Source organism: Aythya ferina, assembly GCF_964211825.1.
Source record: "Aythya ferina genome assembly, chromosome: Z".
Classification (NCBI taxonomy): Eukaryota; Metazoa; Chordata; class Aves; order Anseriformes; family Anatidae; genus Aythya; species Aythya ferina.
Window position 1 is genome coordinate 64,538,368 of NC_140299.1, and position 26,147 is coordinate 64,564,514.

General features: G+C 41.6%; 1 long non-coding RNA gene across 3 annotated transcripts in view; it reads right to left on the reverse strand.

The window, feature by feature from the left end:
• Window positions 1-20,735: 20,735 nt before the first annotated feature.
• Window positions 20,736-26,147, reverse strand: part of LOC311427584 — a 38,525-nt gene continuing 33,113 nt past the window's right edge. For all 3 annotated transcript variants that reach the window (XR_014687444.1, XR_014687445.1, XR_014687446.1), the window contains one exon: window positions 20,736-22,393. This is a non-coding gene — a long non-coding RNA (uncharacterized lncRNA). The remainder of the gene's footprint in view (window positions 22,394-26,147) is intronic.

A 26,147-nucleotide genomic window follows, 5' to 3' on the forward strand; every position in this document is an offset into this window, starting at 1 on the left:
GATCATGCAGACAGCATTTCAATCATCAAATTCTAGTTGTCATAGCCATCAGTAGTCCAAGGTTCATGATAATGACATTCTGAAAAATGTTGGTCCTATGGAGTAATATGTAATAATTAGGAGGGATGCTACAGAGCTCTGTGGTGTCAATCTGAAGTGTTATTTCTGTGCTATCTTTGCAGCATTTACCTGGATCTTTTGAAAGCTCAGGAAAAATAAGGTGGTTCTACATTTCCTTTTTTTTTTTTTTTTTTTTTTTTTTTTTTTTGCTTGTTTCTTTTTTCCTTCAAAATTCCTCGTCTTTTTCTGGCCTCCCATGAAGTACCTTCAATAAACTTTTTTCTATCTCACTACTCGGGCAGGGAGGGCAGTAATACACAGCAAAAATACCAGTGAGAAAACAACTTCACAGCTCAGCCAAAATCACAGAATCACAGAATTTTCTAGGTTGGAAGAGACCTCAAGGTCATCGAGTCCAACCTCCAACCTAACGCTAACAGCCCTCCACTAAACCATATCCCTAAGCTCTACATCTAAGCGTCTTTTGAAGACTTCCAGGGATGGTGACTCCACCACTTCCCTGGGCAGCCTGTTCCAATGCCTCACAACCCTTTCTGTAAAGAAGTTCTTCCTAACATCTAGCCTAAAACTCCCCTGGCTCAACTTAAGCCCATTCCCCCTCGTCCTGTCACCAGGCACGTGGGAGAACAGGCCAACCCCCACCTCTCTACAGCCTCCTTTAAGGTATCTGTAAAGAGCAATAAGGTCACCCCTGAGCCTCCTCTTCTCCAGGCTGAACAAGCCCAGCTCCCTCAGCCGCTCCTCGTAGGACTTGTTCTCCAGGCCCCTCACCAGCTTCGTCGCCCTTCTCTGCACTCGCTCAAGCACCTCGATGTCCTTCTTGTAGCGAGGGGCCCAAAACTGAACACAGTACTCGAGGTGTGGCCTCACCAGAGCTGAGTGCAGGGGGACGATCACCTCCCTAGCCCTGCTGGTCACGCTGTTCCTAATACAAGCCAGGATGCCGTTGGCCTTCTTGGCCACCTGAGCACACTGCTGGCTCATATTCAGCCGACTGTCCACCATCACTCCCAGGTCCTTCTCTGCCTGGCAGCTTTCCAACCATTCCTCTCCCAGCCTGTAGCTCTGCTTGGGGTTATTGCGCCCCAGGTGCAGGACCCGGCACTTGGCCTTGTTAAACTTCATGCAGTTGACCTCAGCCCATCGGTGAAGCCTATCCAGATCCTCCTGCAGAGCTTTCCTACCCTCAAGCAGATCGACACACGCACCTAACTTGGTGTCATCTGCGAACTTACTGAGGGTGCACTCGATGCCCTCGTCCAGATCATCGATGAAGATATTAAAGAGGACCGGCCCCAGCACCGAGCCCTGGGGGACGCCACTAGTGACTGGCCTCCAACTGGACTTGGCTCCATTCACCACGACTCTTTGGGCCCGGCTATCCAGCCAGTTTCTAACCCAAAGGAAGAGAAATCAGCATTGCAGACCTTCACATACAGTGTATGCATGGTAAAGTTTGTTACCATGGATATGAATGAAGGAAAAATAGCTCCTAATAGTTTTAATTTTGCTGGCAGTGTCACATGAGGAAATTTCTGGAACTCACACATCTGCATTCACTGTAACTGCAGCTTTGCTGAGGGGAGAACACAAATGAGGAAGACGAGAGACTTCAGCTATTTCATAGATTTTGACATCACAGTGCTGGTCACTTTTGTTTCCACATGCATCTTTACAGCAGATAAAAATACTACTTACCTGAAGAAAAATACATCTGGATTGTGCTTTTTGTTCAACTGCAGTGATATTCTTCAATGTAAAGATAGCAGACAAACTAGGTGAAAAGGAGACTGCTGCAAAACCTGCTGTACCTAGGCACAGGTTCCGCTAGCTCTGCCCACCCTTTCCACAGCTTACCAGCAGTCATGCATAAGCTCTGTTAATAGGCTGAATCCATGTTAATATTTTAAAAGGGTTCAGCTAAGACCAAGTTGCACAGAAAAGCCCACAACTGTTCAGGTAAAACCCCTTTAAGTCCAAAACCAGCTGGCTGCACATGAGCTGCCTGTTGGGAGCAAGCCCAGGGATGCTCCACATGCTTTGCAGGGTGCTGGCTGGCAGGCCTGCATGGTGCCAGGCAATTTTAGTAGGTAGTTGTGCTTCAGTGCCTGAGGATGTCCCCCGCATGCTTGAATACAGTGCTCTGTAAACAGCAAGGCTTGTTAAGAAAGCAGGTTTCCATAAGGCATATATTTATTCCTGTACGTCTAATGCAGGAGATAGGAATCTGTTTTGTTCCATTCATTAGATGTAAATTTTGCAGATTGCTTGGAGGGAAGCAGTGAGTTAGCAAGTATACTTTAGCTACTTGCAGTAAACTGAAACCACAAGGAACTCCAGGGGTCAGCTGCACTACATTACTTGGTAGAGCTAGACAGCTACGATTCCTAAAACCACCAATTACAACACATGTGTTAATGGCAAAGAACAAATAATTAAAAGACACCACAATGTGAATTGCTTTGTAAGTCCAAGAACAGTCTTTGCTTTTTTTCTATTGGACTCTTTACTACAGGTATTTCTTCTGTTGTAACTTTAAGGGAACAAACTCTTAAGACATTGCTTCTGGATAGAGTTGTACTGACCAGCTTAGTAAATTTCAGCTAATGAGGCCAAAGTTATACAATAAATGCATACAAATCAGGCCAGATAAATAAAGATGTGATATCAAAAATTGAACTTACAGATTTCTACATTTAGGGGTTACTTTTCATAGCAGACCATGACTTACTTTTAGACTGGTGTATTGGTTTCTACAAGCATCAGAGAATTTCTATTTGCAACTATCCTGCTATTTGTCTTCTATATACAAATGAAATAATACATTCTTACATAAACCCCAAAGCAAATAAAGTAGCAACATATAAAATATTTGTACTTGTTAGTAAACTAAAGGAAGAAAAAATATCTTAACAGGGAGATATTTGCAAATGGTAATATATTAATGCAAGCCTCATTAATGTCATCCTTCTTCTCAAACCTGGAGACACCTGCTCTTTTAATTTTCTTCCCAAAAATAAAATGACACTCTTCTCCTTTGAAGAACCCAATTTATCTGTTGGCTATGAATATCCTGTATGCATCACACAAACACAGGAGGGCTGGGGCTGACAGAGAGCTCTGGAGGCACCTGGTCCAGGCCCTGCTCCAGGAGGGCCAGGAGGGCCACCCTGAGCAGGGTGTCCAGCACCATGTCCAGGTGGCTTTTGGAGATCTCCAAGGTGGGAGACTCCACAGCCTCTCTGGGCAACCTGTGCTAATGCTCAGGCACCTGCACAGCACAGAAGGGCTTCCTGTTGTTCAGAGGGAGCCTCCTGTGTTTCAGTTTGTTCCCACTGCCTCTTGTGCTTCCACTGGGAACCACTGAAAAGAGTCTGTCTCCTTCCTCTTTGCACCCCTCCTCTAGGTATTCATACTGAATAAGGTCTCCCTCTGAACCTTCCCTTCTCCAGGCTGAACAGCCCCAGCTTTCTCCACCTCTCCTCATAGCAGAGATGCTCCTGTCCCTGATACACCCCTCAGCTAAATCTCTCCAAGTTACCATTTCAAGGCTTCCATGCAGGACATATTTCGGGCAAGTAGTTCACAAGGGGCAAATTATGTAGATGAAAAGGGGTTTGTTCTGAAAAGGTGTTGGATATGTTGAAACACATATCTAGACTACCTTTGCCCCCCAGCAAGCTTAGTGCGTGTTGTCATTATGTCTCTCCTCCAAGCGATGGACGTTACCATGGTCAACCATAGTTAAGCTAATTTCTCAAAAATGAATGAGTTTTTGATGCAATTGGGACCTGTCCTCCTAAAATTAAGGATAAAAGGAATAGTGAGATAATATAAGGGTAGGATTTATAAACGACAGGTTTATTTTGGGGAGATTAAAATCAGCAGACAGAAGGGTGGACAATAATGCAAGAATGATGTTACCTTTGTGTGCATTGCGAGCTCTGGTAAGTGCACCAGGGAATGAAGGATGGAGTCCTGTTTATTTACATTTGTTTTCTGTTTGAGAGACAGCCCGGGAAGTAAAATAAAATGAGAGCCTACTCAAATACCTGCTACGTTTCCCCTTAAATTGAATTTCTCATTTTATCAGGAAGCAATACTTGCACTGATGTTAGACAGGCAGCTAAAAGGTCAGCAAGTTCCCTTGGTTGCCTTTTGTCAAGGGTTTTTGACTTGTCTGTGAATAAAGATCTCCCAGGAGGAAGGCAGACCTGAATTTCCTGTCATCTTGAAGACAGCAATGAATTTGAAAATGTTACAAAAAGCATAAGGGACTTGAAGCACACCTTCAAATGCACTGCTGATGCCAATAGCTTCCCATGTAAACATGCACACAGAGTTGTTTTGGATTTGTTCTGTCAACTTTTTGTTGTGAAACAAATTGTTATACAGCTGCCCACCTTGAATACTGAATGAATCTGATGGTTTTCCATTACTGCACTACACCTAATCGGAACTACGATCTGTTCAGGTTAGCTATGGTTTTGGCATGCTCCCAGCCATGATGTACTGAACCCCTTTACATTTTCTGTCACCCTGTCCTGTGTCTGGCCCAGCTGCCTGGTCCTGTCCTGCTTGCTCACAGTCCTTTGACATGAGTGCCAACAGTTAAGACAGGTATCCAGGCAAAGAGAAAAAGCTCTCTCACTCATGAGCAGCATTAATCATTCCAGGAAGCACATAAGTTTTCCTCCAACAGGGGTAGAGTTATTGCTTTTTCTTAACATCTGTGGGGAGATGTTTCTTGTTCTTGCAGCATTAATGGGGCACATTTTGTCAGAATATACTTCAGTTGTTAAGGCCCCTATTGTTATTTTTTCTTCACTTAGCTGTGCTAGTGAAACATGGAAATATCTGTGAGCAATATATTTGTAATTTTATATTTATGTTGCATACGGGAAAGAAAGACTTAACAGGATGAATTAATTTGTGTTTTTAAGATCAGGCACCCAGCTTGTTTTTCTGTATTATATCAGGTAGCAAATAGCTTGGAAAATAATTTATTTGGTTGAGAAGTTCTGTGTGATAATCAATTTGCAAAGAAGAAAGCCCATTGCAATCTGACAGAGCCTACTATCATCTCAGGATGCTCAGGAAATTGCCATGTAACGCCTCCTGGTTAAATTTTCACTCTGTACTCATCTAGTTATTTACATAAACATTCTCAATGAAAACAAATTAGTGCTTTAGAATAATTACTATCCTCCTGAGTAACAGATGTATCCATTATGAGTGTCTATGAAAGAAACAAGCAGAAATGATAGGATTGTCAGCTGGTCTAAAACATTGTGTTATTTGATTATTTGAGACTTCCCACACTGACACCCCTGAAATTATGTTTCAAAATAGATTATTGAAATAAACTCCATTGGAAGAATAGCCTCCTTCTTGTTGCATATTTTGGAATATTTACAGAGGAAAGAACAGTCTAATTTAGATAGCAATTAAGACAGTTTGAGTCAGCTGAGCCTCTAAATATTCCAAATAAAAAGTATTATAAAAATTCTTCAATATAGTGAAGAAATTGGCTTCTTCAGAGTTTCAATTCATTTAGAGCTCCTTCTAAAGCTGCTTGTAGCATTTCCAGGCAAGTATATGACACAGACATAATGAGACCAAGTCAGAATGGGGACAGCCATGGGATATGCTAGTTTTACACTCATGTTCCTCTGTTTTTCTATCATGTGGGTGCACAGAAACATGCATATTGAAGCAAGTACATTTTGCATCATCACTAACCGATAATTTGCAATAACTGGAGTTCAAAGGTGTACAAAGTAATCTTAGAATTCTATGAACTTGAATTATTTAAACAAGGCTCAAGTGTGGGTCTTCCAAAATACATATGAACCTCTGTCTTCAACCCTGCAGATTGCATATGTTATGATCACTGATCACTGAAATGACATTACTGCTGGCAACTGTATTCTGTAGGCTATGACCATCACATGTTTACCTCTTAGTGGTCTCCAGCTGAGACTGTTTCAGACCTGGAACTTGCTTTGCAGTCAGCTGCCATTCTGAATGTATTTCATACATAAAAGAATACAGCAACAAAGATTCAAACAAAGTAATATAAGATTTTCTGGCTTTTTGATCCTTTTCTAAAGTTAAATGTTATTTCAAAGGACATTCACTTAATGTTTTCGATTTAGCCTCTCTGATAGTTTATATATCTCTGCAATTCAAAAAATTAATTCCTGTTCTTAAATTTTTGGTTACATATAAAATGCAAAGCTTTCAACACAAGTTACTGGGACTCCCAGAAGAGTGAAAATAAACAAAAGTATGTAAAAGCCATGAAAGTAATTTGGTTTAATTAAATAAGGCTTAACATTTTTATTTCCCTGATGGATGCATTACCTGAATCAATAGGAAATGTGTATGGACTAAGGGCAGAAGAGTAGAAATCCAATCACAAACTCTTTCCTTTCACTATTGTACCGAACAACTGCAAAATGGATCATCTGGTAACACATTCATTTAGAAATCCCAAATATATATTTCATGTGGACCTACAAGGAGAGCAAATCCTAAATGGCCATTGACTTGCAATGATCAACTACTGAAGATTACTACTGATGGTGCATATCAGATAAAGGCCCATGTTTAGTTTGTGGTAGATACGTTTGTCCTGTCTTATAATACTGCGTAAGTGTTCAACATACATTAAATTTAGATTAGGCATTAGGAAGAAATTCTTCACTTAGAGGGTGGTGAAGCACTGGACTAGGCTGCCCAGAGAAGCTGTGGATGCCCCATCCCTGGAGGTGTTCAAGGCTAGGTTGGATGGGGCTTTGGGCAACCTGGTCTGGTGGGAGGTGTCCCTGCCCATGGCAGGGGTGTGGAACTGGATGATCTTTAAGGTCCCTTCCCACAAACCATTCTATGGAAAACAAACCTCAGATGAAGGTCTTTCTTACAGTTGTGTCCAGGAGAAGGAATTTGATTTTGAAACTGACTTTACCAAAGTATGTACAAAAAGCTATGAGACTGTGCCAAGGCCATTGGAGTCCATGCTGATGCTTAATAGCCTCAGATGCCTTTTCTTCAGGTTAGCAAAAGTCAATGATGTTTCAGAAGTAGCTGATGATATATCATCTTCCTTTAAGTGATATTAATAATGTGTTTATCATAAATGCCACAAAATAAAAGTTAGATATGTTTATCCATAAGACAATTTATAGATTAGCAGACTCTTAAAAAAGTTGCTTTACAAACACAGTGATCATTCGTCCACATTTATATTGTGTAATTTTTTTAAAGCTCCTTTTTCACTTACCTGCCAGGATTTGTTAAACTTTTAAAACTTTTATTCTCTCTTTTTATTCTTTTATAACTGCTGAACCTTTTTAATGATAGATACGTCACCAGCATCTCCTGTGTTTTGTTCTAATCTATAAAAGAAATTTACAGAATTACCTTGCACTAAAATTAACTGAGTCACTGTGGAGTTACAAGAATGATTAATATAGAGGAATCTGTCTGCAGGCAGCTGGAAATGTAATCTTATTTTTGAGTTAATATTAATTAGATTGTTTTGGCATAAAAAGACACTGAAATAGACCAGAAGGAGGGGAAGCAGGCAGCAGGAAACTTCATTCTCTGTTATATTTTTTTTTCAATCACAGAAGAGAGCATAATCTCTTACCAGGTATTATTTTTTAAACCTACAAAGCAGTCTGTAGCAGTAAATGGATGAGACTCCATGCCTTGAAGAAGACAAACACAGTTTAGTGTTGCCATACAGATCTCTTTTTATTTTTCCTTGAGTTGTAAGTAATGTTTGGATACATCTTGATAACATCTCTCCCATGTAAGTCCCAGATTGCACAAGATCAGGATATTTTTCAGAGTCACATTTTTGCCTTACAGCAAAATGTTGATACAATCAAGACTGGCTAGATTACAGGCAATCACAATTTTTTAAAGTCGTGTTTCATATTAACACAATAAATCTATCACCTGAGCAAATAAAATTATACACTGGATAAGATCTTGTATTTTATTTGTTTACAAAACTGCCAGGATGATTTTCAGGACCTTATTTCACCGTGCCCATGTAGACACAACTGATATAAGTGCTGGATAAGATTACAGTTTTGTTCTGCCTCCCCCAAAATGTACGATATTGCTCCTTTGTTGGGAGAAGTGCTGTGGCTTAGTTTTCCTCTGAACATTTCCAGGTAGGTGGAAAATTCTTTAAGGCACCTGGAAACAGCTGTAAAACTGTCTTAATTTTGTGCCCTGCACTAGACATAGAGGGTAAAATGAGCCCTTGGAAGCAAGGACTGTCATGTGAACTAAGATGAAGGAACAAGATTCTCTCATCTCTGCCCATGTGTGTGTCCACAGTGATTCACAGTGGATGGATCAGTGACCACTGCTCATCAGAAAAACTTCTGGGGAGACAAGGCTGTCATACAGCACCTACCACAGGGGACTGGGAAGCTTCTTTAGACTAAAGTCTCTGGAAATTAGGGGAAAAAATCATAGAATCATGAAGTGTTTGTGTTGGAAGGGATCTTGAAGATCATCTACTGCTCAGAGTAAAACATTTTTTTTCCTTGTATCTAATCTAAATCTACTTTTGTTTAGTTTAACCTCACTGTTCTCCAGGTGCTTTACTACAGTTTCCAGGAGGACCTGCTCCTGGTCTCAAAACTGGCAGTATTCCATTCTGTTGGACCTTGTCTTTGGATCCTATGAACGCCTACCCAGACCTACTGTGTCTGTGTAGGAAAGAGAAGGATGGGGTGTGACTGCAGTTCAGGCTGCAAAGCTGGTAGTGTCTTGAAAAGGTGTTGATTGTCACAGGGCTCACTTCTGATCTTGGCCTTTGCAGTCTAAATCAGGGAATGAATGCTCTGTTCCCTTAACCATAAGGAATAGGGGTTTTTATATTTGTCTGTCAACTGCTCCTGGTAGCTCCATCTTTTTTCCTGAGCCATTTGGAGTAGGAAGATCATCGGTCTTCCTTGTAATCTGTGAGAATACACTGCTTGATCACATCCCACACAGTCTCAATTTGATGCGTGTGCCTAAGCAAGGACCACTGTGAGTATGGGCATTAAAGATTGCACTAGAGGTATGGAAACAATGGTAATCTTTATTTGCTCCCTCTTGGTCTCTGCAGTTCTTCATCAGCCAAAAAAGACATAATTTTGTTGGTGGTGGCCATCTACCACTACCTGAAACTCAACAGAGTGTGACGCCCATGTGCCTCACTGCTCCAGCTGTGCTAGGGCCACTCAGCCAAGCCTCACTGTAGCATCCTCAGGAGCCCTAGATGATAACAGAGCAGAGCTGTTAGTTGCACCCTGGATCTGGTTCCACAAAACCATTTGTGGTCATCAATATACCTTACCAAGGGACCTCAGCAACTTCTGTGGGGCACTGAAATGTTATTGATCTGAAAGGAAAGACAGAAGCCCACTTGTACCACACTCAAGGGTGACCCTCAGTGGAATACTTGTTTGCTATATTTTGCAGCAAATGGAGGATTGGATCGCCCCACTCAAGGGGAAATAGCAGGACCCATTTTAGTTGTTTTGCTGCTCATGAGAGCCAGAAAGCACTGTACTGCAAGGAAAGCCCACGTCACTGTTTTGTAGAGAACCTGAAGTGTTTTACACCTGATGTTTTCTGAGTGCTGCTTTCTGTAATTGTTTCCCCCAACACTAGTTGGTCTAGTCTTACTCCTTCATCAGTTTCTCCCCCCTCCACCTTCTGCCTGCCAGTGTGACTGGCTGTGTATGGCAGGCAATGCGTCTTCAGCAGGTCTTAATGGTCTCCTAATCCTCCTTGCCCAAGCCTCTCACATGGAAAGCAGGCAGCTTGTGCAAACAGAGTATTTAATTGGTATGAATCGGGCAAACAATGAAATCAAATACAAAGAAAGATAAGAACAAGAAATCAAATGCAAACAGGTTGTGTGAGCAAATCAGAAAAGTGAAGTCAGAGATAGCAAAAAAAAAAAAAAAAAGTACAAACATTAAAGGGAAATAACAGCAGCAAAAGTACAAAATGTTGAAAAAAAAATCCTAAGTAAAACATAAAAAAAACATGTGTAAAACAAGCAACTGTGTAGGCAGTAAAAATTTTCCTGTGCTTTTTATTCTTCATATTACCAATCCAGATCTTATAACACATAAAAGCTCAGGCAGGGAGTTGGTTTTAGCATGCCCTGGTGAGAAGCGAAAGGGATCTAGGGAGAATTTGAAGAGGGCTACTGGGGGCCTACAGGAAAGCTGGGTAGGGACTCTTAGACATTATGAAGAAATCCTTCACTGAGGCTGGTGAGGCACTGGACCAGATTGCCCAGAGATGTCCATGGCATCAGGGGCAGGGTGGAACTGGATGGTCTCTAAGGTTCCTTCCAACAAAACCACTCCCTGATGCATTCTCTGATTTTCTGTACTCTTCCATCTTGACTATGATTCAGAGCAGGATATTTTGGTATTTTCCACCAAGCCTGCCATTCTGGTACCTTCCAAAATGCACTCTTCTGGTAACCCCCAAAGCCCAGGCTGTGGGGTTGGAAAGATGACCAGGGAGTGCCTGTTGATACTCACCAGTTACACCTGTTACTGATTGACAGTGGAGGACTATTGTTAAGACGAGTTGATCATGAACTACAGCTGAGCTGGAGAAAGACCTGCTCCATCACCTTTCTTTCCTGCTGCTTTCTCTCTAAGAGAAAGGGATTGACTGCTACTCAGGCTCAGATTCCTCACCATGCTGTTATTGGACCCCGCTATGATCCATTCTTTCCCCAGGAGAGATTTCAAGGGGTACCTGCTGGAAGGCAGCATCTCCCTTTGTTTGTGGGAGCTGTCCAGCTGGAGCAAGAATCACCTCCAGGCCTCACCACACTGGCTCTGGCACAGGAGGGCTGCACTCTACCACTTTAGGCCAAGAGCATGTGCAAGGTTGCCCTCCACCAACAAGCTCTCTGGCTGACTGGTATGCAGCAGGAAAAGCCCCTGGGCAAGGCCAGGCTGGGAGCTGACTCTCATCCCTCCTGTGGTGACTGCATGCCCAGGGGACAGGGAGCCCTGCAGGCTTTCCCAGCTGTGCCCAGTGTGTGGCCACTGAGGACAGGGACAGCTTGCTGGGTCCTCTAGGCACAGGAACCACCAGGAGCATCAAGTTCAGCTCCTGGCTCTGCACAGAACTCCCTCCAGAGGAAGCCATGTGTCTGAGAGCCTTTTCCAAAGAAAACAGATTTGGGATTGGGACCGCTTGCCTGGGGAGCCAGCTTCAGTGCCCAATAGGCCTGTCAGGGAGGAGCTCGTCAGGAGGCAGCTTTCTGCTATTGCAGTGGGTCTTGTTCTAGCCCTGGGCGTCTGAGAGAAGGGATGGGCACCTGCCCCTTTGTTCCCCCTCATCAGCAATCTGGAGAGCACAGGGAGGTCACCCTTCAGCCTTCTGTTCTTGAAGCTGTGTGAACTGAGTGACCTCGGCTGCCTCATGCACTCTAAGCCTTTCCCCATCTTGGTGGCCCTCCTTTGGAAACACTCGATGAGCTTGGTGTCCTTCTTGCCTTGTGGCACCCCAAGCTGCACACAGGACTCAAGATGAGGCCCACACGAGCACAGAGGAGAGCAGGACAAGCCCTCTCCTCCACTGGCTTGCTCTCCTGGCCTTAATGCAGCCCAGGATACGCTTAGCTTTTTGGGCTGCCAGGGTGCACTCCTGTCAACACTGCTTCAACTTGTGGTGGAGCAAAAGCCCCAGATGCTTTGGTGTCGGGCTACTATACAGCCTCTCATGCCCTGTTGGGGCCAGCAGCCCCCAGGACCTTCACTCTGCTCAGGATCCCACTGGGCCCCAAAGTGGTGTGTAGGGCTGTGGCAGGGGTCTGGCACCTGCGTGTTAAAGTGCTGCCAGTCACAGTGGCCCAGGGCAGGATACAAGAGGCTGTGTCCCCCTGCAAGCCTGCCAGCCTTGGCCATGGGGATAAGGCTGGCTTGTGGCCAGCCCCATGATATCAGAGAGCAAGCCTTGGAGGAGCCCGCAGAAGGGGTGGAAGGGGCCAAAGGACAATAGCTGGAGCTTGGAGCATCCTCTGGAGGTTCTCTGCTCCACTTACAGCTCCCAGCAAGCTCCCTTTGGAAAATGGACACAAGCATGTGGTAAGCCGAGAACAGCAACAGCTACCCTCAGGAGGGGCCTAGGGCTGGATAGCCTTGTTAAAGGGTGGACTTGGTGGCCTGCAAAGCCCTGGGAAATGCCTTCTTGGAACTATGGGAGCAGAGGTGGCCACCATCATCCCCCCTCTGCAGCCAGTGGCAGCAGCTGTAAGAAAGGGGTTGCAAAGTCGTTGCAAGCAATACCACTGTCTGTGCCCTGCTGTGAAGCTTCGGAGCCACCAGTGGTGCTCTGCCACCCACAGAGGATGCTTTCCTCCCACAGCCATCAGGACAGTGGCTTCTTGGCACTCAGGGGCCCCTGAGATGGCTCCAGCTGGAGGGAAGAAAGGGCTGAGGCAGGGCTCTTGGCTGCAGCAACATGTAGGACCCACTGGCAGGTCTTACTTCTATGATCAGGGAGCAACTGATCACCAGCTCACTGGGGTCAGGAAGGAATTTTTCCCCATGGCAGATTGGCACAGGTCCCCGGGGGTTTTTGTCTTTCTCTTTCGTATCATGGAGCACGGCCCCTTGCCAGGGTTTTTGGTGAGCACCTTGGACTGTACCACTGCTGGCTGCTCTTGCAGCACTCAGACACCACTGGTGCCCCCATGCTCTCCTGCTCACTTTTTTTCCTACCAGAGCCCTGGAAGAGGAAGAGAGCTCGGGGTCTTGCCTTGCTACCATGTGCCCAGCTCTTCTTGCTTGTGCAAAGCAGCCTGGGCCTTGAAGGCCTGCAGGCTTGGGACACCATTAAGAGCTGCTCCACCCCAGTTGCCTCTGCACGCAATAAAGACACAGTACTCTAATTTGTCTGCTCTACATTGCTTCCATATCTCCTTTATCAGGGAGTGTAGGGATAGGGCAAGGGGTAAGGGCTTGAAACTAAATGTGGGTAGATTTAGATTAGATAGAAAGAAGAACTTATCTACTCTGACAGTGTTTAGGCATTGGAACGAGTTGCTCAGAGAAATTGTGGATGCCCCATCCCTGGAAATGCTCAAGGACAGCTGGATGGGGTTTTGGGCTACCTGGTCAAGCGGGAGGTGTCCCTACCCATGGCAGGGATGTTGGAACTGGATGGTCTTGAAGGTCCCTTCCAACCCAAAACATTCTGTGATTCTATGATCAGGGATGGAGTACCAACACTGGTAACACGTTGGTGGTTTTGCAATCCTGAAACCTAGGGACTGAATATGAAGGGAAATGAAGGAGTAATTGAGAAGTTTGCTATCCTGGAGTGGATGTATCCATTATCCATTGAGTGGATGCTCTAGTGATAGAGAATGCATCAGGTTTGAGTACTGGACTATGGCATTGTTGGCTGTGCTCCTGTCTGAATTCATGTCTTATAATTACGAACAGACTGTTTATGGAAGAAAAGAACCTGAAGAATTGGCCAGGTATGAAGCTGCTGTCCTGATCCATCTCTTCAACCCAAGAAAGCTCTGGTGATGCTGGGAAGATTCCTGACTAGTACCAAAGTATTGTTTTCCTCTGCAGTGCCCTCCTTTGCCAGATATTCAGTTTCCTCTTACTGCCCTGAAGCCAGATTCTCCATAAGAAAGAAGAAAAAGTGCTAACAAATAGAAGAATTCCCCGTGCCATGGGAATGAAGAAGAAACACAGGGTAACATCAGATTTGCTCTCTTATTTAACATGTTGGGCTTTCACAAGTATGGAAAAGTTCTGTTCTTTACAGTCCTATCCATTAACGAATTGTGAAGGAATTGCCTAATCTGATTTTTGGAAGGACAATGCTTCCAAGTTTGACAGGCTCCCTACTGTTTTTGTGGAATATTTAAATGCAGAAAAAAGATGATTTCTCTTCTAACCAGAGTTCAGTCCCCATACTGCCCACTCAGAGCTATGCCATATTTTTTTTTTTTGGGGGGGGGGAGTTGGGAGAGAATGTCACAAGCCATCTGCTCAGTGTCCTTTCCCACTTGCCTTTTCTGTTGAAGTATCCACTTTGCTGAGTTCTGATGGATGCTGGCATACTCTAACTTGTGGTGCATGCCGATCTGCTGGGCAGGCAGACCTACAGCCCACATTCTGCACCAGAGATATTTCCTCCTCTCCTTTCTTGCACAGTATTTCTATTGTCTTATCCTCTGTACATTAAAATTAAAACATCTTCAGTCACAGTGAGGTTAATTTGTGTGTCATTAGGTAGAGTAGCATAAATTACCAAAATGTAATTTCAGAGTTTTTATAAAACTTGATCCAAAGAAAAAGTCATTGTTCCAACTCATGGCAGAAATGAGGTATCTTACCTGGCTTCAAATGCTGTGGGGGAGCAGAGGTAAACTAAAGAGTGGGTAAATTCACACAAACAATAACTATAAAAGTGAGCAAATCTGCTATCCAGTTTTGGGGAGGAAAAAATCTGCTTGTGTATCCCTTTGATATCGCTGCAAGGAAGCTACAAAGACTGAGCTGAATACTTGCCTACTCTGCTTTCCTGTCCAGGAATGGATTGGTGATATTGCACATTTCTCCATACTTCATTTCTAATTTCAGAAAGGATTTAAAAAAAAGTCAAGAAAGTTAAGTACCTGGAAACAGTTTAATCAACTCTCTAAGACTAATAAAAAAATAAAATAAAAATGAGAATTCTGGTTTCCTTGGAAGGAAAGGTGAAGATTAAGCCTCTGGCCTCCTATCCCCAGTTAAGACTTGGCATCCCAACTCTAGATTTAGTTCTTAATACTAGCTACTAATCTCAGTTTACTCAGCTTTATGACTACTATAAATTAGCAATAACAAGATACAAAATACAGATGGAATATCCTGTCTAAACAAAATATATTTATATTTGCACTATGCCACAAAAACTCTTTCTAGTATAAGTGCCTCGTTATTTCCATTCTGCATTGTTTGATTTTCAGTATTAAACTGTTCCTGTGACTCATGAATACCATGTACAAAATATATTCTAGTTAAAATGTTTAGGAATACTTTCATGATATATGTAAGTTTATATAGCTGTATCTTGAACACAAGAATAGTAACTACTTAGTCTCTAGGAATGTAAAGATCCAAGAGAAATTACCCACCGTACCTGTAATTGGAGTTCTCTTAAAGGTCATAACCCTCTATAGATCCACACTTACCCTCCCTCTTCCTCTTGGGATTTGGAATACATTAGGCTTAGGATGAATTGTTTAGTTCTCTTCAGACCATAAAGAAACTGATGAAGAATAAGTCACATGGTACTCCCTGTAAGCCTTGTATATAACTGAGCATATATAAGTCAGCCTGACAGATGGCCAGAAATAAGCTTTCCAGTAACATGATTCAAATATTGCACTAAAAGTAGTCATGATCTTTGAGTTATTTCAGTTACATAAAAGTAGTTTAATTTCCTTCCACTCTTACAGCATCTACCAAGCCTCTTCTTTTAAGGATATGAGACTGCAGAACCTTGGCTAATAAACAATATCACTAGCTTTGGCTGAAATATCAAACCTTGGAAAGTATATATATATATATATATATATATATATATATATATATATATATATATATAGTGATATAAAAGGATTGCAAAACCGTACTGCAGAAATTACTGTTCTCAACACAGAGGGTGATATGAGAGTTTATTGTCCTCCAGGAGAGTGTTTTTACACTTTCTATGCAAAATAAATAAATAAATAAATAAAATAAATCCCACTTTAGATTACCTCTCCAATATTAGTGCATGAATTTAAAGTGCTGGTTTGAAGTTATAGCTGACAGAGCAGATAGCATCTGCTGTACTTTGACTCTGATTTCATTCTGAATATATAAAAATGCCTACTTTTTCAGAAAAATCCCCCCCACACCTTTGTTAAACTTTCAGTTAGTTATTTCAGCATCACATAGTATTAAAATGCCTCCATAGAAAAGGTCACTCTTTTTCCTTTCAAAACATTTCTTTGTGGTTTCTGTTCCCAGAGGTACACACAGAATCAACAATCGATAAGAGAACATCACATAACACTCTGACTTACCTTTGAGGAATATCATTTAGGTCAACACATTTTATCAGGGAAAGACTTTTACAGCCAATCATTTTCTTTTTAATAACATTTTCTAATCACTAGGTAAATTTTTCCTTGAATAGCAATAGTATGGCTCAGTTACTCATTTTGATGCATTTTAACAGCAAAAATCACTTTAAGATGTCATTCTGATAAATCCTCTTTTCCTGGCTACAACTTGCTTTTTATGAATTGAAATGCTTCCTAGTTATAATTCTGAGCATTTTTGAAATGTATAGAGTCTTGATATCCTAAACGATGGTTTAGCAAGTTTCCACTGGACCTTGTAACAAGTAGGGCACTAACAGAATCCTAACAGTGTTATCCTGAGCTCTGTTACTATCTCTGAAATCTTGAAATTTAGTGGAGAAAGCAAAATCCATACAGTTTTGCTATTTAAGATTAAATACATCTTCTTAAAAACACATTTCAAAGTTGAGAAAGGCTTTCTAATGATGGCAATACATCTTTCAAAGCCTCCATAATATGGTAGAAAAGAGCTCCTTTGAAAGGCGTGGTCATGGATTGCTGTGTGCAAGGCCACTGTGAAAAGTAAATCTGAATGCCATGTAAGATAGTTAACCTTACCACTTTCTCAATTTATTGGAAGACACAAAAGAGACAGAACAAATGGTGACTTTGGAATCATGTTAGTTGTGAGGAAATGTATCAAGGTTATTGATTTCAATGTGATAGGAAAAATATTTTAAAATCAGTCACTGTAGTACTTTGCAATTGCTATAATCAAATTCCTGCTTTCCAATGTGGTATGAACAACCATTCCTCTCCATGGAGGCTCAAGTGAAAAGCACATAAGAAAAACATACAAACAGCTAACAACAACAAAAATACAATGTTTTTGCTGAATATCCTTGTTGAAATAACTGCATGTTTGCATAGTGCATCATGCGTTCAAAAATACTATGATGCCAAATGCATCATCTAGTTGTATGACTTAAGAATAGGCTTGAAGAGCCCAAATATCAGTGTATGTACTTGCATTGCTAGTAAAATTTTGCTGCTGAAGAGTTTACTTTTCTGTTTCTTTTATTGTGGAAGCTTGCCTTCCAGGTTGGAAACCTTACTTTTTGGCATTTCTGTGCCATGACATACCAGCTCAGTTTACAGATCCAAAAGAGCTCCAGATGTACTTGCTCTGTGCCTTGGCCAGTGGCTGGTAAGCAGTCAGACAAAAATAGAGGGGATGTCTCAGACTTGCAGAGCAACCAAGTGATAAATAAATTGTGACACTTGATCTGCAACAATTTTTGCTATAAAAATTATCTAAATGGCCTGCTGATTGTCTGGGAAAAGAAAGATTACTTATACCACAGTGGCTGGGCTTCCTTTTCTTCAGTTCCAGGCTGTACATGCCACAAGTTCAGCACAGAGCAGGCCATACATGTAGAGCTTAGTGCTACTGTAAGGCTGTGTCTGAGTGAGATTAATAGTGCCCTCCCGGCAGTAACTAACCTGTCAGCTCAGGTTTGGATGCAATAGCTAATGTAACACATTTAAGAAATCTGAGAGAGGCACAGGAAACTGTCTAGACCAGAGAAACGGACTTGATGTCACTGCTAGTGCTAACAGGGCCAGCATAATTATTATTATTTTTTTTTTTTCTGACTGTGTGGAAATCAGAAGAAAATTGTAGAAGTCTTTTGAATACACCGTGGCAACATGAAGGCATTTAGCAAGGAGCTTCCATGAAGAAGTTCAGCCATCAGCTGATCTCTTGCAAATACATGTATGCTCATTATGAACATTTTCCTTCTGAAGGAATGGATACTAAAGTATGGATAGATGTCATAACAGACCTCCCTGATTAGTCAGATGGCTTCTCTGACAAGAGGCTTTCCAGCCTGACTGCAACTGCATCTTCTGGACAATGTAAATCCAGGAGAGTTAACATTGGGTCATGATACTAACTCCAGGTCTGACTGGTTGCCTGTTAGAGGAAGGATTAACCAGTGCCTTTTTGTTTTGTATGCATCAAGAACTGCACTGGAAAACCATACATAGAAGTGAGGATGCCATGCTGACCAGGTTGCAGGCCCCGAGTTTGAAGGTGTCTATGTGGAAGCCCAAAGCGGTTGATCAGTTGTGTCTGCAGGCAGCTCAGGGGCACTCCTTAACATGTCTGAAGAACTGAGACTGCATCAGAAGAAACCTGACGCACCTTTCTGTCTATTTCTGGCTTGAGCTATGCTTCTTCTGTTGGGAACTCTTCTAAACTTCTGAAGGAGAAAGGCAACTATTAAAGGAAATCAAACATAGAAATGACAGTGTTCGGGGAGAAACATTCCACTTTTTCTTCATTACTTCTATAATTTATTTTATTCTGTGAAGATGGCAAATGGCAGGAGGGTCTCCAAGGAAGGTTTGCTATTAATGGCTGCCTGGATAATGTTTGCAGAAGACAGTAGGAGAGCATAGTAAGAAGAGAGAAGATGGCCTGATGGCTTCCTCTCCTCATGTACATGTAGGTGCAACTTAGGAAGCTAATAAAGAAAGTATCTTTCATGTGTATCAAAAGGCAAACAAAAACAAAAAAAAAGTTTGCTTGGAGTGAAAATGTGCTTCCTTGTTGTCAGAGGATGACAAAGTGCAAAGACAGTATAGAATAACTTCCTCCTCCTCCTCCTCCTCCTCTTCCTCCTTCTCCTCCTCCTCCTCCTCCTCCTCCTTCTTCTTCTTCTTCTTCTTCTTCGTCTTCTTCGTCTTCTTCGTCTTCATCTTTTTTTTTTTTTAAGGTGATATTTACTAAAAAATGGCTCTGGATTTGTACCATGAGCAGAATCATCTTGTGAAGGTGGCAGTAATATGAAACTGGCATTGTAAGATACGCTGTCCTAAGCAATTCAGCTCTGTTTACAAGATAAATCTTATTTTAATGCAAACAAATCCACAGACAATCCTATTGTGTTGTTAGCCTAGAATGATCTAAGAGAAAAATATGTCACATTGAGTACTTGGTGCTATGTTAAAAGGCTATAAAATATTCAACTAAATGTGGTTGAAGAGTGGATTGAAAAACGTCATCTCAGCCACAATTCTTTGTTTGCTCTAGGAACTTTAATGTAGTGCATTTATTGTGGGCAATGCACATAAGGATGACACAATGTCAGCATCAAACTTATCTGGAAATATTTATGCTAGCACAAGGGAACGCCTCTTCCCTCCCCAGCTACATGCCTTGCTCCTCAACGTGGCCTTTTAAACAACGGGCAGAATTGCATTTGGTGTATTGCACCTTGTGGAATTAAAGCAAGTCTAAAGAAAACTGCTCCAGCATCTGTCTTCTTTCAAGCAGATTGTCAACAAGGGGAGGGGGGAAGGAAGGAAGGGGAAACTTCGCGAGGATGTTTTAAACCCTCCAGATAAACTGTCGCTTTGAGCCTTGACAGCTCAAGAACTTGACACATGTGCCTGCTCCCCAGAGGCTGTCCCCTGCATGCTTGGCAAGCTGATCACGGCTGCTGAGCTGTGACGCCACAGCGCTTGCCTGACCTGACATAATGGGCAGCTATTTACTGCAAACAAGGTAGATGGGAGAACATAGACTTAAATGATGCTCTGGTGTAAGAAGGAATCCACTAGGGCCCCCAGCCAGCCAGTCAATCTTCAGTATGTGTTTTTTTTTTTTTTTCTTTCTTTCTTTCTTTTTTTTCCCCCTTCTTTCTCCCCCTTCTTTTCTGGGATCATTTATTCCTTCCCTGAGGAGCAGGTGACTGTGGCATAGCACTAAGCCTTCCCTCCCTAGATCAATAGAGGGGGTTAAAGAAACAATTGCAGGACAATAAACAGAAAGAGAAAATGAACTTTGGATAACCACACCAACAGTTTGCTGTGCTCGTTTTTCATCTATTACTGTGGAAAGTAATAGCACAGGCCCCTGGAGGGCCTGCAAGGATGTTGTCAGCTTCACTCCAACATGCAGGCACAATCACACTGGGTTGGTGAAGAGCAGGTGTCAAAGCTAGAGTGAACCATACAAATGTTGTGTCTGTTACATGAATCCAACCACATCTGGTGTCAAATATTTCTCGTACACTACATTTTCACTCACCTATGAAACTGCTAAATGGGATTTGTCCACCAGTTCTGCCTCCCACTGTGGCAAGCCTAGTAGCAAGTTCAAGAAAAACCTAGCTTTTTATTTTAGCATGCCAGCTGCATAGTACAGGCAGCATTCTCCACTGATGTAAAACACTAACAGCATTGATCCAATATGCTGGTTTAAATCAGCTGAAAAATTCATCCTGCTTAGCAAATGCAAGTGTACACATACACCTTGTGATTACACAAAGTTTAGACCTATCTGCGATTTGCATGCATTCAGCAAAAGCAGTAGTATGACAATTCACTTAGAGGCTCTACTTTGTTCTGTATTTTCTGACCCCTCTCTGTTTTTATTACATTACTAAATTTCACTGTTCAGCCTTGACTTTTTTAGTTTAAGTTTAGTACAAAAGTGTCATGAGATCTGTACTGAAAATAAACTTTTATTTATTTACTAAAGAATGTTCTGATTTTACAATAAACGTTGGCAGCTGTTTGCATTCATTTGAGGCCCATCTAACATACTTGCATATACATCCAAGCACCTGCCTTGTCTCTGGGTGAAAAACTGGAAATGAAGTGCTCTGATGGGCTGCAGATATTAAATTTGTCAAAATACAGAATTTTATAATGCAGGTATGCTGCTTGCAGACTAATTAATCTAAGACATTATCAAAAGTAATGCATACATGTAATGGGCTCCACATGCACAAAATGTTTTGTACATGCTACTTATGTTGCTTACTTCGTTGATGCACTCTCCATACTGAGATCTTTTGAAGCCTTATTAAAATATCGAGTTAACGTGCAGAATTAAGATGCTAATTGCAAAGAAGAAAAGGACACTACTTCCTGATAAACTCTATTAGATAAGCCTAATTACAGAGGCATCTCAGTAACGGAGGTGTTTAAAAAGCAAGGTCCCACACTATTTGATGCAAGGAAGTTACCTCTAGGACCACATTCAGCTGTGGGAAACTGAAGAAGCATTGCTGTGGTGGTTGAGATAATCCACCAGGCACTAATGATCTGAAGGGCACCGAAGGTACAGCTGCTTCATTCTTCCCTGTCTTGACATAAGCCCTCTGCTTGCTGTGCATCCATGATTTCACTATGCATGAGTCAGGATCCTAGTGTATCTTAAGACAAAATTACCTATCAGAGATCTGAAAGGAGTGGCACAGACTGCCAAGAATTGACTTGGCATGTGCACTTGGATTTGGTGCATGTCTGTGCATGGAAGAGCTGTCTCTGAACATGCCACATCAGAAACACCAGGTTTCTCTAAAAAATAACTGTAGCTTTTCTGCTTGTGTAGAAGGTGACAGGTGGATAGACAGATAAACCTCGCTTTGCCCAAATAACAAGCATACACTTGCATATACATATAGGTAAAACAGCATTGAAATACAATTGTAGATAGACTTGTAGTTATCTAACATGTTATCTAACATACACAGCAATCATCTGCATGTTGTTATGACATAGGTATTATAAACATCCAAAGGATACTGTCAGAGAATTTACAGAATGAAAATAAAAAATGCTTGATCAGTATTCAATATGCTTCTGAAAAGCGTACATGTTAGGACTACGTATGAAGGGACCAACATTACTATGCGACTGTACTTTGGAAGAAAATAATACAATATCTCAATTCTACAGTGAAGATTCACACATTTTTATTTTTTATACTGGGTTACACTCATTGCTGTCTTTATTTTCATCACATTTACTGTGGTACAGCTGAAGCATAGACTGTAAGCCACTTGGATAGAAGTCATGTTTGTCTATGTCTTCTGCAAAGCATTCAGTATACTTCAGGAAGAATAATAATTAACAATGCATGGATTTCTTTCAACAGATGGATGGTAAATTGAATGATGAGCTGTATCATGCATTAGTGATCTTTACTAAAGGCATCACTGTTCCCACAGATGACTGATTATGGAATACTTTGGGAAACATTTTACTTTGAATGAATTCAGTCTTCATTCCATTATTTATTTTTTTCAATTTGCATTAGGATTTCCATTGTTGTTTATCTTGAGGACGTAAGTAATTGCCATGCAGACAAGAAAAGAATAGCTGAAAAAAAAAGTCATGAAGTTTAATTTAGGATGTTCACAGCCTCAACAAGAAATACTACTACTCACCTTCAATTTTCTTGGTTTTGTTTGAAAACAATACTAATTTCACTATGGAGAGATAGCTGATTCCAGATCTACAACTCCCAGGCTATACTGGATTTTATCTTCCCATCACAGAGGAGTATTTCCAAATTCATAATGAAGCACAGAAAGGATGTTAACTACAAACTCACCCACTGTTGCCAAAGTTTCCCACACTGTCATAATTACATTGAGAGATTTAACCAGAAAATTAAAAACATCTGCAGGGGGGAGTGTCTGTACATTTGTTTCACACTGTTTGTACTAACATGAAGCTATTTCAGTTTCAGGAAAGTCTGAAAATAGCTTGCTTTCTCTGCTCATACAAGGGCTGTGTGGAAAAAACTCTCCTGTTAGAAATCAACCAAAATATCCACTGACAGAATTTTTCAGTGATGCCAGGCCATGCTCCTGACACAGACACATGACAGACACATAACCTGGAATATTTATGATGAAATTTTGAAAGATGATGGCATTAGTAAGGTCAGTGCCAGGGTGATACCAGTAGTGGGTTTAAAGGGGAAAAAAATGAAGTTCTATACTCCATTTCACCTGTGGATGTCCAAATTATCTTTTCTGTATAGGTTGTTATCTTTAGAGACCTGTAGTGCCGGACCTCAAAGGGGATGTAACAGAAAGCATTACCTGTTTCATTACATGTTGCAAGAAATCCCCATTTTCAGATGTGTGTTGCTTTTTCTGGCAGCAGAAAATGCTTGGTTCTATTTATGCATTTTAAAAGCTCTCTACTTATTTGCTAATACAAGTGATGTGCTGATTCCCTGGTAGAATCAGCAGCTTGTGGTAACAATATGTTTCAGAGAACAGCGCTGTACGTTAGCACCGGAAGAACTGCATTCTAGATTTGATTCCTCTGTGTAGTGGGTATATTGTTCTAGGAAAATCATGTTCTCCACATCGTACTACATCTGAATGTGGAAGACAAGTTAAATAGTCCTAAGCATTTGGCATAAAATTTATAAGTCTCGAAGCAGTTTCTTTCTTTATCAGCTTAGCATTTTAAATTTCATGTCTTGATTCAAGATGCTGAGGTTTGGTTTCCTTATAATTTGTGAGTTTCTACAAGGGCAAGAAAATTTCTTTCTCACAAATGTGACACTTTTCCTTCTGTGAGCCCCTAAGCTTAAGCCTATATCCCAGTATTTTCTTGTATGTAGAGAACACTCGGTGATTTCAGCAGCCACTGGGAGACATCTCTGATCCTTGTGATGCTCACTGTCCACTTGGCTATGAGGTTTGGAGGGGTGCCTGATATCCTTTGGGTAGAGTGGAGGATGTGCTGGGGAGCTGAAAGAGTTCAGGTATCCCTTGGCCCCATTTTATAGCCTTACCACATTTCACCCCCCCCACCTCTCCCCCAAAGATATCTGGCCTTTCAGGAGACCTGATTGTTTCACACATTACACGTTACACACTGGGCACATCACCAGGCACACAAGTCAGAGATACGTATCAGGTGCACCAAAAAGTCCAAAGGAGAAGGTCTGGGAAGCCTGGAATCAGAGGGTAACAATGATTTCCCTTTTTTCACACTTTCCCTGGGGATTTATGACTATACAGGAAAAATAATTTTGCTGTCTTCAGATACAAAAAGACAGAGTATCCAGACTCTCATGTGTCCACCAGAAAACCCTTAAGTACCTGCACTATTAGACAAGTCCTGGCACTAAACTCCTCACTGCTTAGTGAGGAGAATTACTTCCCACAGCCACCAACAGCAGAAGCCAGGCATGACACTGGCCAGATCCACTCCTGAAACAGCTCCAACATGAGAACATACAAGGACCTTCCTCTGGCATCCCACAGCCCTGGGGTCATGTTGCTTCCCTGAGACCAAGTTCAAAACTGTGTCCCATGTCAGAGAGAAGAGGGCAGTGAACCAGGTACCATTTCTTGTGAGGCACTGTACCACCAAGGTGCACTGTGTGAAAAGAACTGAGTTAGAAATCTGACAAAAGGAAATTTACCCAGCTACAGGTCTGGCTGCAAGAGATTCCTCTTAGCTCAACGAGAAGGATGGAGCTGAGTCTCTTCTTTCCACTTATTTCTTTCTGGTTAACTTGCACCAAAACATAGCCAGTTTTTGTTTGTTTGTTTGTTTTTGTGTATGTGTATCATTTTATTTGCCTTGTGGGAAGGAAAAGAGTGTTTTGCTTTATACTGAGGATTTTTAGAAGAAGCAAGATGTTCTTTTGTGACTTTCATCCTAAATTGCCACCATCATATGCAATGTCAGTGTAGCAGGAGAAAATGATTTCAGATCACCTAAATTATAGGCACAATTCTTTCAAGTGGCTTAAAAAAATACTTATGGCATAGTGTCACCCATGGGTACATTTCTTTTTGAAAAAAATATGCCTTGATTTCCCTGAATTTGCCTGAATTTTCTTAACAAAACTATGTATCTGGATGAGGTTTCTAGAGAGAGTTTTCTTTGGCAATATCCCCTCTTATCTGCAGGTCTTAAGCTGATGATAGGTAATAGTATCCAGCAGAAGATGGCAGGACATTTAAAGTAAGGTTTCTAATTAGGAGATTAATGCATGGAATGCATTAATCATCCCAAGCTAGGAACCATGACTATAGACAAGGACTAAATGGAAGAATATGACCGGTTCAATATTCACTTAATCTGTGTGTTCACAGACAATACCTATGCTCCCCCTAATGTTGATTCACAGTTGTACTTTCTTTTTTTGTGTCGAGGACTTGGACTTTCTCCTTTAGTAGTTTAGGCTGTGACAACCCCCCCGTTTTAGCCACCCCAATTTAATGAAAGTCCACAAGCAAGGAATTGATGTTGGTGTCTTTTCAAAAACAAACAAACAAACAAACAAACAACAACAACAACAAAAAAAAAAAAAAAAAAACACACACAAAAAAAAAACCACTAAGGTTGTGATTAAACAATTTACATACTGAGCAAACTCCAGAGATGACACCCTTTAGGAAACCAACTGATTGATGTCTGTATTAGCCCAGATCTAGCATCTATATGCAAAGCTACACTTGTGTTGCCATATTCCCAATGTCTCTGGACTTAGTCAGGTGTACATGGGGACATTTCCTTTGTGCTGGGAATGTGTTGTGTTGTAGTGTCCTCTACGGAAAGCCGTGAGGCAGAATAATAAATTTGTGTATGATTTCTGTCTGCATCCTCACTGGAATGCATGTGGTAGTTACTATATTGTGCCCTGAATCAGGCATCACACATACTTGTCCTTTGCAGAGCTGGGAGAGAGCCAACTGGCTAACTAACTGTGGATAGGAACCAAGGTCTCTTTTCCTGCTTCATTCATGCAATCAAGATTCCAACCTGAATTTGAGGATACAGGGAAATCCAGGGAAACATCAGGAAATTTTCTTTGAGATGGTGCAAGTATCTGAAACATCTAGGGAGCTTCAACAACAGGAAAAAAAAAAATGAACAGAAAACGGGTAGGAACGTGGGTATCATAACTAAAAGTATGTCCCAAGGCAACCTCTCTTGCTTACTAGGTAGCAATGTCCAGTTGTGACTGTGAAGTCCCATAAATTCAGTATGCAGGTGCTTAAACCTTCACCTTAGACTTCCACTGTCTGCATTCTTACTGCTTACACAAAGCAGAGTTTATGTTAATGCCCCAAATACCTAAAAAAAAAAAAAA